Raw genomic sequence first — 13493 nt, forward strand, 5'->3', positions numbered from 1 at the left:
TCTCCAGCACCACAGCTCAAAGGCATCAATTCTCCTTCTATCCTCCTTGGTCATTGTCCAACTCTCTGATGCATAACAGGTGATTGTGAAGACCATGGCCTGTATCATAGAGTAGACTTTTCCAATGCAATTTGTCTTTTCATTTCCTGGCTAATGGTACCAAGAGTGCTGATTGTGAGGCCAAACAAACTAAAACTGTTAAAAATCTCAATCCTTTACCATCTATCATAATGCTGCCAATCGGCCCAGTTGGGAGAATCTTTGTTTTCTTGATGTTGAGCTTCAATCCATATTGAAGGCAACAGTCCTTGACCTTCTGCAGCAAGCATTTCAGGTCCTCTTCAGTTTCAGCAAGCAAGTTGTGTCCTCTGCATAACACAGGTTTTTTATGAGTCTTCCTCCAATCCTGATGCCACATTCCATAGAGCCCAAACTCACGGATACTCTTCTGCATATAGATTGAAAAGGTAACAATGGCAACAGTTTTTTGTTGGTTTGGAATTTTGGGGTTTTTTTAATTGATTTGTTTCACTGACCACTTTTTAAAAATTGTTCCTTTTCATACAATCATTCATATTAATTCTGTTTCATGACACACAAATTCGTGAAGCTTTCCATGTTTTTAAAAGTTGTTTCTTATATTTTGGAGGAAGATTCTTCTAAGTGCTACAGCACTCTTCTGTCAATATACTGTACTGAGGTAACTTGGGGCTGTTGTGATGCTGAACATTGTGCCAATGAGGGATCAAATGGCACAACCATTAACCATGGTGGATAGTGTTTGGTGGAGCTCTCAGTTTAAGCAGCTTTGGAAGCAGGAGTGGCATTGACTTTCTAATCCACATGCCTATGGAAACTCTATAAACTTTGAGAAATGATGATAGTTACAGAAAGGCTTCAGTTTTTTTGTTCACAGGATCGCTAAGAGTCATGCTCAACTTGATGGCAATCAACAACAGCAATGTTAATTACAGTTTATCAGTGCTTTTTATCACTACATTTCATGATATCCTCATTGCATTTTGTCTATTCTTCATCTATCCATTAATCTCTGCTGCTTTAGTATTTTCTCTCATCTTCCTCTCTCTCCTTCTCCCCTTGCATCTCCCCATTTGAACTGTTAATAGCCATATTGTCTGTTAGTCCATTCTTCCCAGGACAGCCTTTTGATCCTTTAAAGTTTTTATTGTCTGTATATTCTATTTCTGATCTCGCCATCATCTCCCCACCCCCATCATCCTATTTTCAGAGTCATGGTCTTGTATAGTATTTGTCCTTTTGTGACTGAGTATATTGTCATCTAGACTCACCCATGTTATATAGTATTTTACAAATACTTCACTGTTTTATAATGCTGCGTTATAATTCCATTGTGTGACTGTACCACAATTTATCTGCCCATTCATTTGTTGATGGGCATTTGGGCTGTTTCTATCTTCATGCAATTGTTAATAATGCTGCAGTAAACATAGGTGCATATGTCTGTTACTGGCTCAGCTCTGGCTTCCCTGCGATATTTTCTCAGTATGGGGATTGTTGTTGTTGTTGTTGTCATGTGCCATAGAGTTGCCTGTTGACTCATACCAACCCTATGTACAATAGCTATGAACCCTGCCCTATCTTGAGCCAATCACTATCTCCACCCCACCACCCCAGCCCCATTACCCAGTTACTGTGTCAATCCATCTTATCCAGGGTCTTCCTCTCCTGTGTTGGCCTTCCACCCTTCATCATGTCCTTCCCCAAGGACTGGCCCCTCCTGCCAATATGCCCAAAGTATGTCAAACAGAGCTTCAAAATCCTTGCTTTTAAGGAGCAGGTTGGTTTCACCTTCTGCAGGACAGACCTGTTTGTTCTCTTGGCAGTCCATATATATTCAAAACTCTGTCATCCTTAGCCATTTACCAGCTCTTTGACACACAGCAAGTAATTGTGAAGACCATGGCCTGGGTCAGGCACATCTTAGTCTCTAAACTGACATCATTGCTCTTCAGTACTCTGGAGAGGTCTCTGACAGAGTTCCCTAATGCAATTTTTTTTTAATATTCTGACTGTTGGTGCCAATATTGTTGACTCTGGAGTCAAGCAAGCTAAAATTGTTAAGTTGCAATCGTTCTCCATCTATCATGGTGCTGCGTATTGGCCTAGTGGTAAGAACTGTTGTTTTCTTGATGTTGAGCTTCAATCTATATTCAAGACTGTGGTCTTTGACTTTCTACAACAAATGCCTCAAGTCCTCCCCAATTTCATCAAGCAGGGTAGTGTCATCTACGTAATATAGGTTATTTATGAGTCTTCCTCCAGTCATGATGCCACATTCCTCCTCATGAAGTCTAGCTTCCTGAATGATCTGCTCCAAATATAGATTGAAAAGGTAAGGAGATACCTGACTCATTCCTTTCCTGATTTTGAACCATGCAGTGTTTTTTTCTTGCTTTGTTCTAATGGCTGCTTTCTGGTCCAAGTATAGGTTCCACATGCATACAATTAAGTAAGTGTTCTGGGATTCCCATTCTCCTCAGAGTCAGCCACAGTTTGTGTAATCCACACAGTCAAATGTCTTTGCGTAGTCAATGAGATACAGATTGACATTCCTCTGGTACTCTCTACTTTCAGCTAAGTTCCATCTAACTTTGGCCATAATGTCCCTAGTGCCACAACCTCTTCTAAGTCCAGCCCGCACATCTGGCAAAGTCTCTGTTGATGTACTGTTCCAGTTGTTTTTGAATAATCTTCAGCAGAATCTTGCTTATGTGTGATATTAGTGATACTGCTCAGTAAGTTTCACACTCTTTCAGATCACCTTTTTTGGAATAGAATCAATATGGATCGTTTCCAGTCAGTTAGCACTAGTAGGATAGCTAGGTTAAATGAGATTTCTGTACTCACCTTTTTGAGGAAATCTTAAACTGCTTTCCATAGTGGTTGTACCATTTTACATTCTCATTGGCAGGGTAAGAAATTGCAAATCTCTCTACATGTTTACCAACATTTATTGTTTGCTATTCTATTAGATTTTGTATTGCTGTTGGGGTGAAATGATATTTCTATTTTTTTAATTTACATCTCTCCAACAGACATGTTTCAACCAACATATTTCATCCTGGTCATGCTCACTCATATGTGGCAAGAAGTTTGGAAGGCAGCTACCTGTCCAATCTATGGGAAGAGATCCGTGTTTGTTCCCATTCTCAAGATAGATGATCCAACTGAATGTGGAAATTATTGAACAATATCATTAATAGCACATAAAAGTAAAATCTTGCTGATGATTATTGAAAAACAATTGTAGTAGTACATCAACAAGGAACTGCCAGAAATTCAAGTTATATTCCGAAGGGACCATGGCACAAGGGATATCACTGCTGATGTAAAATGGATCTTAGCTGAAAACAGAGAATACTAGAATGATGTTTATTTGTGTTTTATTAACTGTGCAAAAGCATTTATGGAATCAAAACAAATTATGTCTAAAATTGGTAAAAAGTTTTTACATACTTTAACTCGTTTATCAGTCTTTTTCTTGTAGAGCACTCTACTGTTCTAGAAATTTACTCCCCTGTTAGAAATGTCATTCTCAATAAGTTTTCTCAATCTTGGGGGTTTCTTTTCACTCTATCATAAAAGTGTTTTGATGCACAGGAGTATTTAATTTTTACAAGGTCTCATTCATTGATTTTTATTCTCCCTCTCCTAGTTGTGTCCTTTTGGTTAAGTCTGCAAACCTATTCATGTTTATAGACTAGGGCTTCTGAATTTGTTCCTGTTTTTTCTTTGATGATGATCTTTATATTTGTTGGTTTTACCCCTAGATCTCTGATACCTTTTTTTGCATTATTTTTTATATCAGTTTATTTACAAAATTCAAATACGTTGTTTTTCACACCAGATCCTTCTGATCCATTTTGAGTTTGGTTTTGTGTACAACATGAGATATGCTTCCATTTTCTTTTTCTTTTTTAATTTAGTATTTCTTTCATTATTGTACATTTTCTTCCCCCCCTCCTCTTTTCCTTCCCTATCCCTCTGCAATGACTCATTTTTCTTGATTGTTGTCATGCATATGATAACTAATCATATATTTCTTTCAAGCATTTCTTTCCCTCATCTGATCAAATTAGCCAGTGTTCACTATCTTTCCACTCCTTTCACATTTTCTGCTCAACCTCCTCATGTCTGTACTATTTTATAACAACAGATTCACACAGTATTTGTCCTTTTGTTACTGAGATATTTCATTCAGCATAACAGCCTCCAGGCTCCTCCATATTTTACAAGCTCATTGTTTTTCAATTCTGGTAATATTCCATTGTGTGAATGCACTACAGTTTTTCCATCCATTCATTTGTTGATGGGCACTTTCATTGCTTTCATCTCTTTGCTATTGTGAATAACACAACAATAAACATGGGTGTACATACATCTGTTTGAGTCATGACTCTGATTTCTTTAGGGTATATTCCCAATAGTGGGATTGCTAGGTCAAATTATATTTCTATTTCTAACCTTTTGGAAAAGTGACAGATAGCCTTCCATAGTGGCTGTACCACTTTACATTCCCACCAACAGTGAATAAGAGTTCCAATCTCTCAGCGACCTCGCCAGTATTTGTTATTTGCATGTTTTAGTTTTCTGCTGGTAGGTGCTTAGTTTTGCCAGCATCAGTGTGTTAAAGAAATTGATGTTCCTCCATTTATTGAGTTTCATTTCCTCATCAAACATCAATTGACCATAGGTAGATGGGTTGATTTCTGGGTTCTTGATTCTATTTCCTTGGGCTGTGTGCCTGTCATTATGCCAAAACTATGTGGCTTTGACTACTACAGTGTCTAGTAAGCTCTGAAGTCAGGGAGTGTGATCCTCTTACTTTTTTTATTTTTCCAAAGAGTTTTTTTTATTCATTCTCTCTTCTCTTTTATAGGGGCAGCAGTTAGATGGGATTAGCGCCCCTCTATGCCTATATAACGTCATTTTAACTGGTAACATTTTTAAAGACTATTCCCTTACAAGGTTATATTTACAAAATCCAGGCGTTTTGGACTTCAGCTTATCTCTTTGAGTGACACAATTGTCTTAGTTGAGTTCTCTACAAAAACAAAACCAGTAAGATGTTTACATATAATTGTACAGAGATATTTCAAGGAAATGACTCACACAATTGTCAAGGATATTGTTGTTGTTGTTGTTGTTGTTGTTAGGTGCTGTCAAGTACGACTCATAGCAGCCCTATAAACAAAAGATCTTAACCTTGTTCTATCCTTCACCATCCTTCGGCTGCACCCTCTCCAAAACCTATCTGTTTGTTCCCGTGGCTGTCCATGGGTTGTTCAGTGTTCTTCTCCAACACCACAGCTCAAAGGCACCAATTCTTTTTCTGTCATCCTTATTCATTGTCCAGCTCTCAGCTGAATCAGATGCATCTTAGTCCTCAAACTGACATCATTACTCCTCAATAATTTTGAGAGGTCCCTAACTGCAGGTTTTCCCAGTGTAATGTCTCCTTATTTCCTATCTGCTGGCACCAAGAGTGTTCATTGTGGATCCAAGCAAGATGAAGTTATTGACAGTTTCAATCTCCTCTCCATCCATCATGAGGCTACCTATCGGACCAGTGGTAAAAATCTTTGTTTTCTTGATCTTGAGATGCAACACATGACTATCGACATAATGGGCATTATTGAGATGCGATGGACCAGCTTTGGCCATTTTGAATCAGATAATCATATGCAGGAAATGAAAAACAGGAGCAATAATGTTGCATTCATAGTAAAAAAGTCAATTTCAAGTTCTATCCTGAAATATAATATTGTGAGTGATAGGATAATATTCACATGCATAGAAGGAACACTTGTTAACACAACAACTATTATTCAAATATATGTTTCTACATCTAGAGCCAAAGAGGAAGAAACTGATACATTTTACCAAATCTTGCAATCCAAAATTGACTGAACATGCAATCAAGATGCATTAATAATAACTGGTGACTGGAATGCAAAAGCAGGAAACAGTGAAGAAGGGAAGTCATTATTGTTATATGCCATAAAATTCCTTGCAATTCATAGTGATCCTATGTACTACAACTCTGAACCCTGCTGTATCATGTGACAACTTTATTGTCTCTGACACCCCTACCCCCATTACCCCAGTCAGTGAATCAATCCTTCTCATTGAGGGTCTTCTTCTCTTGCGCAGTCCCTCCACTCTTCCAAGCATGATGTCCCTCTCCAAGGACTGTTCCCTCCATGCAACATGCTCAAAGTATGTCAGACGAAGCCTCAGAATTCTTGTCTCCAAGGAGCAGCCTGGTTTCACCCTTTCTAGAACAAACCTGTTTGTTCTCCTGTCAGCTCATGGTATATTCAATACTCTTTTCCAGCACTACAGCTCAAAGGCATCAGTTCTCTTTCTGTCATCCTTAGTTATTGTCCAGCTTTCTGATGCATAACAAGTAATTGCAAAGACTATGGCCTGGAACAGGTGCATCTCAGTCTTTGTACTGACATCATTGCTCTTCAGTGCTCTGAATAGGTTAGATAGATCTTGGCTGAAAGCAGAGAGTACTAGAGGAATGTATATTTGTGTTTCATTGTCGATGCAAAGGCAATTTGACTGTGAATCACAAGAAACTATGGCTAACTCTAAGAAGAATGGGAATCCCAGAACACTTGATTGTGTTCTGCAAGAGTCAAAATCGAGAACGGTGTATGCCAGGAATGTGTCTTATCTCCATACCTTTTCAATCTATATGCAGAACAGATTATCCAGGAGGCTGGGTTCAACGAGGAATGTGGCATCAGGATAGGAAGAAGACTCATCAACAATCTGTGTTATGCAGATGACATGACCTTGCTTGCTGAAACTGAGGGGGACCTGAAGAGCTTGCTGCAGAACATCAAGGACTGTAGCCTTAAATATGGACTGGAACTCAACATCAAGAAGGCAAAGATTCTTACCACTGGGCTGACTGGTAGCATCATGATAGAAGGTGAAGAGATTGATATTGTTAACAACTTCAGTTTGCTTGGTTCCACAATTAACACTCTTGGTACCATCAGCCAGGAAATAAAAAATCAAATTGTGTCAGGAAAGTCTGCTGTCAGGGACCTCTCCTGTCATTTTTTGATAAATTTCAGTAGAATCTTGCTTGCATGCAATATTAATGATATTGTAGTTATAAAATATAGGTTTGGTGACAGAAATGAAGCTGGAAATAGAATGATTGAATTTTGTATTTACAATTATTTATTCATTGCAAAAGATACAAACAATGACTTTACACATGGATCTCACATGATGGGCAGCATAGGAATCAGATTGGACTACATTTGTGGAAGAATTGCCAGGGATGGCACTATATTCAGAACAGAGACTACAGACCCATACTGGCTCCTGGGATTGCAGAGACCGGTAAGTAAACAATCTGCAGTGGTGGGTCAGAGATTTCTAGTGGTTTATGTCTCAACATTTAGCTCTAGAGACAGAGTTTCATCTAAATATCCTTTATATTCACTTGACAGAACATATTCTCAAGGGAAATATTTTTTTGGCTGATTAGTTGATCACATCATGATGATGATTAGCTTAGCCTGAATTATAGTCTATTACATCAACCAGTTCATTATCTAGCCAAGTATCTGTGAATCATAATCTAACAAAACTGATACATAAAATTAAACATCACACAATTTAATCCATGTTGTTCTTGTGTATTACTAAGTCAGAACCTATCAACTGGTTTTCAGAAGCAGTATATCTCACAAGGGATGAGACTGCCCATTTTTCTACCTTGAAGCAGCTGGTGGATTTAAACTTAGGGCTTTTGGGTTTGCAATACCACTCCTTAACACTAGATCAAGAGCTCCTTAAGGTAATGTATAATACTAGAAAAGTGATTCTCTTATCAATTAACCAGTTGGACTACGGATTGGGATTTGTTTCTCTAATTATGGTATATTAGACTGTATTTTACATTATTATAATGATTACTTTTTTTATGTGAGTTTATATTTTTAAAACATTTTTTAGGACTGTGAACCTACCTACTTCTAGTTAATTTGTAAACCCAAATATCCTATCAGCTTCTATTTTCCCTTTTTAAAAATTTATTACTAATTTATATGAAAATTTACAGACTTTGGATTTCCATTGGAATATACCCCAAAGAGACCATAACTGACATTCAAGCAGATATATGCACACCCATGTTTATCGTGGCTTTGTTCACAATAGCAAGGAGTTGGAAACAACCTAAGTGCCCATCAACAAACAAATGGATAGAGAAGCTGTGGAATATTCACACAATGGGATACTATGATGCATTGAAAAACAAGGAACTCATGCAATATTATTCTAAATATTTTTTAAAAAATTTTCCAATCTACAACCAGGAGAGGATAAAATAGATGAATGAGACCTTCTAAGAATCAAATTCCTATGCACATCCAAAAACTTCTCCAGCAGAATAAAAAGGGAAGCCACAGATTTGGAAAAAATATTTGGTAATGACATGTCAGATAAAGGACTTATATATAGAATTTATAAAATACTCAAGCACCACAACAAGATAAAGGTAAATAACCCAGTTGAAAAATGAGCACAGGATATGAACAGACTCACCAAAGAAGACATTCAGATGACCAACAAATACATGAAGAAATATTTAAAATCCCTAGCTCTAAGAGAGATGCAAATCAAAACAACTATGAGATATTATCTCACCCCAGTAAGAACAGCAAAATTTAACAGAGCAGCAAACAACAAATGCTGGCAAGGTTGTGGAGAAATGGTACCCCTTATTCACTGTTAGTGGGAGTGTAAAATGGTGCAACCACTATGGAAGGCTGTACGGTGCTTTCTCAAAAAGTTGCAAACAGAAATACCATTTGACCCAGCAATTCCCCTACTGGGAATATACCCTAAAGAAACCATAACTGCCACCAAGGCAGATATATGCACATCCATGCTTATTGTGGCTTTATTCACAAAAGCAAAGAGTTGGAAACAACCTAAGTGTCCATCAACAAAAGAATGGATAGAGAAGCTGTGGTATATTCACACAATGGAATACTATGCTGTATTGAAAAACAAGGAACTCATGCAATATTATTCCAAATAGGTGACCCTGGAGGACATTATGCTGAGTGAAATATCTCAGCATGAAAGGACAAATACTGCATAGTGCCACTGTTGTAGAAGGGGACTGACATCAGGGTTGGGGTGAGACTGAGAAAAATTGGATAAATTGTGTATACTGCATTGAAACAGATGAGGGAGAGAACAGTTTAAAAGCAATGAGTCCAGAATAAAGGCTGCATAGTGGAGTGTACTGGGGGTGGGGGGGTGGGGGGGTGGAGAGGAGTGATTGTATACCAATGAAAAAAATTTTTCTTTTACTTTTCATAGAGAAGAGCAAACTGGGGAGGGAAGGGTGGACAGGGAGAAAAATATAACAATGAATTAATGGAAATCCAAAATATCTGTAAACATTCACTAAAATTAATAAAATTTTTAAAAAATTTTAAAAAGTTTTCCAAACAGTCTAACTCAGTGCTATTATAGGTAAAAAGGAAATAGTCACAAAGGAGTAATATATTCCTCAGTAAATCAATCAATCACACCAAAATCGTAGTATTTTCCCCAAAACAAAGCTGCAAAGGCAGAAAGGCGCAGCAAAGGACAAACAAAAATAATAAGTCCAGGAAGGAAATGACAAGTGTTTTTGGATTGAGGAAACTACAACTAATATAATGAAACAAAATGTGTAAACTGTTGAAAGGAAAACTCATTTTCTCTGTAAATTTGTACACAAACTACAATATAAAAAAAAAGGCAACAGAAGGAAATAGCACCAATTTCCTATTTCACTGTTCTTCCTCCTATGTCTACAGAGAACCACTAATCCCAGTACAAATATGCTCCCCTTCAGGGTGAATATAATTGGTACTAAATTGGCTCTTTCTGGACCATGATTTGGATCCAGGGGTCTCCCAAAAATAAGCATCCTGGGAAGAAGACTGGAGAGACTGGGTAAAGTCTCAGTAACCAAATCGTAAGTACAACTCAAGAGTTTACATAACAATCCCCAACCTCTTCCTGTCTATCAGAAGCAGCCCTTCAGCTAACTGCCGCCAGGCTGTAACCCCAGATACAATGGCCTGTGCAATACTGCAGGCTCATTCAGTTAAACTGACGTATACATGTTTTACCTTGCTTAGGATAATAAATCAAAGTAATACATGCTATTGTTTTAATGTGCCATTGAGTCGCATCTTCCTCATAGTTGACCCTCTAATGAGTTTTCAGAGGCTGTGAATCGCGTCAGAGAAGATTGCCCATCTTCCTCCTGTGGAGCAGCTGGTAGATTCAAACTGTGTCCCAGTGGATTGCCTGCACAAATAAGTCCTTACCACTGTGTCACCAAAGCTCCCTAGTAGCGTACAGAAAATAAAAATTACTTTCCTGGGCATAAAGTGCAAAATATTCTCTAATTCACCATCTAATACATGCTAATAAAAGGAATTTCAGATGAAACATATCTGTCCATTTCCCAAGAAATTTCATTTGGTTCTTCCTAATTAATTCCATGGTTGTTTTGAAAATAACATGCTTCTACCAAATAATAGTAATAATCAGAATAAAGATAGAGACATCAACTGAAATTATTTATTTATAAAATCATTTCTCAATTTCCAGAGTACAGAAACGACACTTTTCACTCTTTAGTTTTAAACTTTTAAGGATGGGCAAAGTCTAACAGATGAGGAAAGAGAAACAGTTTCGGCTACTCCACAATGACATTTTTGTTTCCAGACAAAACACATTTTTTAAAAAAGAAAGAAAACAGAAAGTTAACATCAGATTCTGGTGTTCTTTTTTTTTTTAAAAAAAAAAGCTTATTTATTAGCATCAAAGTGCTTTAAAATAATGAATTTAAACTTCATCTGACATATTTTGGACATGTTGCAAGAAGGGACCAGTCCTTGGAGAGGGATGTCATGCTTGGAAGGGTCGAGGGACCAAGAAAGATAGGAAGACCCTCGATGAGATGTATTGACTCAGTGAGTAGGGTAATGGGGGTTGGTGTGTCAGAGACAGTAAAGTTGGCTCAGGATAGAGAAGGGTTCAGGGCTATTGCATATAGGGTCGCTATGAGTTGCAAGCGACAACTCATAACAACAACAACAACAACAACAAACTCCACAAACAATAATTCCATTAAAAAAAAAAGTCCTTTTCTTTTTATGGTTCTAACTCCACTCACAGACTGTTACATAACATAAGCTGCAAAGTATTTCATAAAGTGAATGTTCCATAAATTATTTCATCATTTCTTTATTGTTGTTATGTGCTATCAACTTGCTTGCGACTCATAGCGATCCTTTGTACAACAGCCCTGAAACCTGCTCTATCCTGTGCCAACCTTATTGTCTCTTACACATCTACCCTCATTATCCCAGTGACTGAATCAATTCATTTCATTGAGGGTCTTCCTTTCTTGCGCTGTCCTTTCAAGCATGTTGTCCCTCTTCAAGGACTGGTTCCTCTTTGCAACATGCCCAAAGTATGTCAGATGAAGCCTCAGAACACTTGCCTTCAAGAAGCAGCCTGGTTTCACCCTGTCTAGGACAAAACTGTTTGTTCTCCTGGCAGTCCATGGTAAATTCAACGTTCTTCTCCAGCACCATAGCTAAAAGGTATTATTACTAAGTACATATTACGTCAGTGTGAATAATGGACACACCATAGCTCCTTTATGCTGATCTGGTGAGAAAAAGTTGGTAAGCTTTTAAGTCAGGAAAACAATTTATTAAAAAATTCTAGAAAATAGCTGTTCTGCTAATGCCCCCACAGAGAAGCTAAAGTCAGCATTAAACTTGAAATATTTAAAGTGGATACTTTTCAGCAATGCAGGCAATTAAGTGGGTGATGGTGCTGTTGGTAAAACATGTCTCCTGATATCATATACAACAAATAAATTTCCATCTGAGTATGTCCTAACTATTTTCAACAACCACGCAGTCACCATTACGATTGGTGGAGAACCATATACTCTTGGACTCTTTGATACTTCAGGGCAAGAGGATTATGACAGACTATGACCACTGAGTTATCCACAAACAGATGTATTTCTAGTCTGTTTTTCAGTGGTTGTTCCATCCTCATTTGAAAATGTGAAAGAGGGTACTTGAGATAACTCACCACTGTCCCAAGACTCCTTTCCTGCTTGTTGGGACCCAAATTGATCCTTCTACTATTGAAAAACTTGCCAAGAATAAACAGAAGCCCAATCACCCAGAGACTGCTGAAAAGGTGGCCAGCGACCTGAAGGCTATTAAATATGTGGAGTGTTCTGCACTTACACAGAAAGGCCTAAAGAATGTATGTGATGAAGCAAAATTGGCTGCCCTGGAGTCTCCAGAACCAAAGAAGAGCTGCAGGTGTGTGCTGCTATGAACATCTCTCCAGAGCCCTTTCTGCACAGCTGGTGTTAGCATCATACTAAAAGCAATCTTTTAAATCAAACTAAAGATTAAAAAGAAAATTCATTTTTGCAATAATGACAAATGCCCTGCACCTACCTACATGCACTCAAGTGAGGCAGGTCCACAGGTATGCCTCCCTGCCTCTTCTCTCTCCCAGTAGTAGTTAAGTTTTGTGTAATTGTGTATTGTCAGAAAAGTAATCAGTACTACTTTTTGTTTTGTTGTTTTAAAAAAAAAACAAACAACAAAATGCAAAGCACGCCACAAACATTCCCCAAACTCCTTTCTGTTTTAAAGCAAGGCATGCTTGTCAATGACTCTGTAACTGACTAATTTGAATTATTGAAGCTGCTCCCTGGTTCCCCTTTGGAGAGTAATCTGGGACATTTTAGCGTTTTTATTTTATTTTATTTTTGAGGGTGGAAGGTGTGGGAAATTTGTTTTATTTAGTCTTGGTTTTGTTTTTTAATTCATTAACCAGTAGGCAGCCCTTGAGGGGAGGAGGATGGATTGATTTCACATTCCACTTCCTAGGTCTGGTTTAGAAAGCATGTTTCCCATCGTAAATGCCTCATTTAGCAACATACTCCTTTTTGAAAGTTGCCTGTCTCTCCACCGTTGAGTAGGTACAATATTTGATGAAAACTCCTGGAAGTGAGTACAACCTGTCTTGCCCCTCCTCTTTTCTAGGCTGCACTAAGCATATGACTGTGACTTTCAAGGAAATGTGTTTGCCATTTGCTGATTATCTTTGGAAGTTAATGTTGAAGTTCTTTTACTGATAAATGAAGAAAAGTATTGCACCTTTTAAAATAGCCCAAATGATGTGTTAATAATTAATTTTTCCCCTGTCAGTCATTGTCTAATATGCTTCGTTTAGATATGCAGCTTTATACAGTGTATGATGTGTTCCTAGAACACAGCTGAACATCTGGTACAAAAGAAATATGAGGGGTGGTGCTAACAGATAGATGTTTATGGAATGAGGATAGAGGCCTGCTTCACTAA

The 13493-nt window shown here is 37.8% G+C and overlaps 1 pseudogene; it reads left to right on the forward strand.

Moving 5' to 3' along the window:
- LOC102854207 overlaps nt 1–12456 on the forward strand; it is a 122038-nt pseudogene extending 109582 nt beyond the window's left edge.
- The last annotated feature ends 1037 nt before the right edge of the window (nt 12457–13493 follow it).

Source organism: Elephantulus edwardii, unplaced genomic scaffold, assembly GCF_000299155.1.
Source record: "Elephantulus edwardii isolate Elephantulus edwardi_28Jun2011 unplaced genomic scaffold, EleEdw1.0 scaffold00194, whole genome shotgun sequence".
Classification (NCBI taxonomy): domain Eukaryota; kingdom Metazoa; phylum Chordata; class Mammalia; order Macroscelidea; family Macroscelididae; genus Elephantulus; species Elephantulus edwardii.